The sequence below is a fragment of the Chelon labrosus genome (assembly GCF_963514085.1).
Source record: "Chelon labrosus genome assembly, chromosome: 24".
NCBI lineage: Eukaryota > Metazoa > Chordata > Actinopteri > Mugiliformes > Mugilidae > Chelon > Chelon labrosus.
In genome coordinates this window covers 6733241-6739240 of record NC_140357.1, presented here as the reverse complement: position 1 = coordinate 6739240, position 6000 = coordinate 6733241, and positions in this window count along the sequence as shown.

Genomic DNA, 6000 nt, shown 5'->3' with positions numbered 1-6000 from the left:
GATTCGCAACAACCTGCGCCTCCACCTTTTGAAGGAGCTCTTCTGTGCAGACGTTAGTTACAGTAGGATAGACAGACCTGGGTAGTAGAGTGTGTCTAAATCATTCATGGCACTTGTTTTAACCTGCCTCGAGAAACCAGATGGTTGGGATTTACCTTGTCAGGACAATTCAGATCATGTCAGGTACAGTGTCAATCACATACATACGAAAAAAACAAAACATAACCGGCAAACGCTCTCCTCTGACGTAAATACACAGCAATATGTGCGGGCTTCACCTGGTGTTCTTAGCAGAAAACAGGCTGATATCTACATTTTAAGTGATTGCAAAATACAAAATGCCAGAATGAAAGAATATGAATGAATATCCATTTCTTTTATATGTTAATATACCCTTCACTACATTTTTCTGCTTTGTGATATATAGATTTAATAAGGGAAAATAAGAGAATAGTGGCTTTTTCCTCATTTCTAGTCATCAGCGTACCTTATGAAAAGTGGTTCTAACATTTTATGCATTCAGTGTTTGATTTATGGGTATAATAGTAGACAATACAGAAAGCTTTAACCACGGCTATCCTTCATTTGTGCTACATGACTTCCTTAGTCTTTGGGATCGAGCGATGCTGCCTCAGCAGCTTCAGACGAAAGAGAAAAGTTTGCAACTCCCATTACGGCATATCCATTCTGATAGATGAGTCTCCCCCGGTGTCCTTGCGTCACCTGACGGTCCTGCATCTGGATGCCTGAACCTGTTTTCCCCATGAACAAACCCTTGGCAAAGGGGGGGCATTAGGGGGTATTGATCCTTTGTTCCTTTTTAAGGCTAATTATCCACTCCAGCACCAGTTCCTGTTATCGATGTCCTGTTCTTCGTCCCTGCTCATCACGCAAGGACTTAAAAACACTTCTGATGGTCATCTGCCCAGAGGGAAGCACTTTAGCCATTTATAAACAGCCCACCAGCTCTTTCCTACTTCGATAATAATAATAATAATAATAATAAAATGCTGAAGACAGCAATTGTGAAAATACAAACTGGCAAATCTGGTGACTAATGAGCAGTCAAGCTTGCAATTATTAAGTCTGTGTCTCAAAATGAGGGTTCTGACCTGCAATTAATGGAAAGAGAGCCCACGGCTGTCACATCCGTCGCCAGCTTTCTGATAATTCTTAAACATATTTATATCATACTCAAGCTGAAATTTAAAAAAAAAGAAAAAAGAATGCAAAGTCATTGAGGAAAGACAATGACACGTTTTATTTGGGATGTCGAATAACCTCGCGGCTATAAAAGCACATATGGTCAAAATGTCCTTGACACAACCTTTTATTTTTTTTTTTCTTTTGCAATAAATTGGCCGGGGCTTTCATAACAAACAGCTGCATTATTCACAGAAATAATAAAAAATAAAAATATAAAAAAAACGTGGGCTACGAAATCTTACGTAACCCTGGCATGAGAGAGGACCGGACCCTGTTTATTGAAGCGGTCCAGCCGTGATAATGAAGGAACATTCATCTATTCCAATGGTTTGACAAAGCATCGCCAGAGCTCGCCAGCCACACTAATGGATTAGAATTTAATATGGGGCCCGGATTTTTATTAAAACAAGTGTCCCTCAGGAAACTCCTTGGCAGAGGGCTGTTGTGGTAAACAACGCCCGAGGAGGACTGACGAGCTTTCTCCCGTGTCACATCTCCGCTTCCCTCCGTCTCTCTCCCTCTCACCCGCCCATCGCTATGCAAAGGCGAGTGATTGATTTGCTTTCTCCAGTGAGCGATGATAAGCTGCAAACTCATTAAGATGGCCGCTGCCACATCCTAAGAGCATGTTGCACAAGATCCAAATCATATACAGCATCCTCTTTATGTGGAACTTCCTGAATTATAGAGGGCACTTATTTTATTCTGCTGACCCGGAGGATGAGTGGCACCTATAACCCTCGTTCAAAGAAGATACTGACTGTTTTGTTGCTTCTTCTACTCACATAAAATTAACCCCCAGGGAGAAAATTATGAACTATATTTCTAGAGAATGAGGGAAAACAGATGGGGGAAAGGTGCCATAAATACTGTTGCTAAACTTATGGAATTATACCAGTGGCAGTTAATGTTACATACGCCTACATAAAAGGAACCCTACCTTCATAAAATTTTATATTTAGTTAATTTGTTCTGATTCAGTACTGTTGGATCGTTATATTGATTGCTCATGGTACAAATTATTCCTTATTTGTCTTGGTAGTGTTGTCTTCCAAGATTTGTTTTGCCACACTCTCAGTTTTCCGCTATACGAACACACAGATCTCATTTGCCGCCTTTACGTGCACAATTCTTGTGCTGGAATTCCTAAAAAGACCATTTGTTAATGAAAATGAATATTCTTCCATTAAATTCAGCCTGATTTTTTTTTAATTTTTTCTTTTTTTTCTTTCCCCGACTGGCGGCTGATTTGCTCCACAGTGCAGAGACGGACTCCCTCCCATTACCTCAAACATCTTCTGGGAAAGGTTAGCGTCGCCGCATTCCAACTTAGTCTCAAGGCAGTCTCTGAAATTTGAAATGGTCGCATATTTTAATCAAGTGATTCGAGTCCATGGACATGATTTTTTTTTTTTTTTCGTGACTCAGAATCGCTTTGGAAAATAATGAACTCTACTTTTTTTTTTTTTTTAAAAAAGGCAAGTGATTCGTGTACATGGATGCTGGGTCATGACCTGGATGAAGGACGAGTAGGTTTCAATCTGATACTGAAGATCTGTTTTCCCTTAGTGTTCTCTCTCTCTTTTGCTTTTTGTTTGAGCAAAAACACTTAAGTTTAAGAAATGATCAACATTTAGGTTAAAGTGCATGCTTGCAGTACAGGCACTAAGCCTCCTGACAGTTGAGATACATTCCAATGATTACACTAAAAGAAAAAGGAAATGGACAGTAGGTGATACGCCTCTCTGTACCCCCTTTAGACTTACAGTGGGAGTCCAAGTGTCTTTGGTTGACACGACTGTGGAGTTGTGAATATCATTCATGTCTGGAGAGGCCTGAGGAGACGCCGGTCTTTGGCTCGAGCCGGGTCGTAACTCCACACACTCTTGTTTCTAGATGTTACAAAGCGGCAAGCTGTGAGGGGGCGTAACAGTTGGCCAAGAACACAAAATCACTTTCATTACTTGCAGTGATTCTTTCACAAAATCCCAAGGTCTAGACATTGTGAACTTGTGTTTTGGGGCATTAATCCCCAGCACAGGTTTACAAACTGTTGGCTGTTTGGCTTAGAGAGAAAAGAGTGCTCGTAAAACCAATTTGGACAATGCTACATTTGGGGAAAAAAGGCCAAAATATTAGTGTGGTCAAAGGGGTCAAAGATGATGAAGCAGAACCAGAGACCCCACCTTTTTATTCCACATATTCTGTTTCCATATCAAAAACTGGCACCAACTTTACCCAGAGGGTTGAGTGAGTTCACCTCTTTCTAGCTTCAAATCGCTTTTTTTTTTCCAAAGTCATGGTCTTGAATTGACATCCCTCCTCCCTCTGAAACCACAGAACACTTCCTAATTTTGTTCACATATATAGCAGTAAACCCCAAGACCTGTGAACAGACTTTGATGTGTCAGATCAGGTTGAGTTTGCACTCAATGCCTTTACCTGAGGCTCTTATCCATATGGATGTTGCATACACTGGCTTTATTATGGAGTAATTATGTTTTATCAATCAGCGACAATTACAGAAAAATCAAAGCCTGTCTGAATGCCATGATGAAATGTTCCCCAGGCTACCATACCTGTGCTGTCTCTTTGGTAAAATAAGGAAGCTACAGAGCGCTGTTAGTCAGAATGAACTATAAGTCTCTCCTTCCATTAACATATGCAAATGTGATTAAGTCACATTTAATCACACTAGGCGTCACTCAGATCAGGACTCATTGCGTCCACCTCCTGGTTTGTACCAGAAAGGCACATGCAGAATCACAAGTCCAAGTGATTTAGGAGAGATTTTCATCCAGGATGACAGCGGTGTCAAGGGACAAGGGACCCCTGCACCCCTGAGTCGATTCTACCTCGGCAGGTACATCCAGGGATCCTGTGTCACCTCTTTTACACAACCTGGAACTGTCTAAGGAAGTGGCCACGGGCAAAAAAAACGCAGGCACAATGGAAACTTTCTTTCCCCATTCGCACCAAGTCGAGCATGATCATTGAAATGGCATGGCAGCTCACCAGAAAATAATGTGATACAGACACAAAGATGCCAGTGGATTGCAGAGGTGCATCTGTACCCAGACCAGAGAGTATGCTTCAAGTACGGTCAAAAATACTACTAACTCAACTAATTCACTGGTGTTGCTAGCCAGATGCAAAAGGGGTTAATTGTCCTTACATGTATCCTGAGAAAATAATCTTCTCCTTCCTTTTTGTGTCTGAATATAACCTTTGTAAAGCCTTGGCCCCGGCTCAGTGGGAGACAATGGACGTGCACTCGCTCTTGTATTTCCTTGGTGACGTATCGAGCAAAGATAACGTCCGCCAGATTATCAAATATCTTCTTCGTTGAGCGGCCTCTATTGTCGGAGATAATCCTGTATGTGTTAGGTTGAGTAATTTCATGCAAATCCGTCAGGAGTTCAGCAAGTCAGAAATCATGGTTTTTGGGGTAATTTACCAGGCGACACTCTACAAATGCCTCGTATTTAGATCTAAACTTAAGTCAAGGGTCAGCTGGGGTAAAGGAAAGCAACATAGAACATTTAGCAGAGCTCTTTATTGCTTAGCAAATTAAGAAAAGGACAAAGGAGGGAAAACTGCAGAGAAAGAAGAAGCAGAGCGGGTGCTGCTAAATCGATCAAAGAATTAAAGCCAAACTAAATCTCACCCGGGATTTTTCTAATCTTCAAAATAAAAAAGAAACCTGCTCCAGCAAACCAAGTGATGGTCAGGCCTTCTAACCTTAATGGAATATAACAGAGGGTAGATGACAAAGGGTGTCCAGGATTGCTGGTGCTTGATTGGAGCCTGGGACCGGGTAGTGATCCAGTCTGTCAAGATGGTGACCATTGCTCATTGCACAGGTCCAGTCGGTTGTTTGATGCGAGACAATTTGCCCCAATCCTGGTTGGAAACTCACACAGTCCATATTACATGGGTGAAACTGATGAAAAGGGTTAACCCAGAAGGTGCAAGTGCCATCAACTGCCATAGTTCTATGAATAAACAAGCAGAATAGTTATCCAAACAAGTGGTAGCTTCAGAGCTGAGCTACTGAAGTGGTTAATGTGTCACAGCTGTGGGTCACATATCTTGACCCTGCTTTGAGTGTTTGTCCTAAATACTGAGGATGTTCGATGGTAAACATTGCAACTGACTAACAGGAATCGTCCTACGCTGTGTGAGGGAGTCTGAAGTCACTCCAGGAGGCGTTTTGTGTCTCTTGTTGGGTGCCGCCGTCTGCAGTGCAGGCTTTTACGGTTAGAACATCTGAAAAATGCAACATCATGGTTTCAATCCCTGTGGTGCTTTTGCTGTCGAATCAGAAATAGTCTGACCACACGGTGTATTCTAAATTAAGAAAGTGCTTGTATCCCATGGGGGTCAGTTCTCCACTGGAGAATTGGACTATCAGCACAAGTTAGTACCATTGTTGCAGCTTAGTTTTTCTCCAAAGTTTTTAAAATTTCAGGGGCACAATTGCACTGATTGCTTCTTGTTTCCTCATGCCAGTGATTAAGTCACTTTGCGTGGCAGGTTTATGCTTTTCTGTGTGAAACTGGAATATCACACACTCTCGTATTTATTTTTTCATGGCTTCAGATATAATTCGTCTTTGCATAACCACACTGAAGCCCTCACTGTTCTGAAATGACCTCTCCTAGCTGAATCCTTCCTCGAGGTCTGTGCAAAGAAACACTTGGTGTAATTTCAGCAAATCAATGCCCAGAATACCCAGTGATGTTGAGTGTGAAGGTTTCCTTGAACACCCACACGTATTGTCAGGTACGTTAT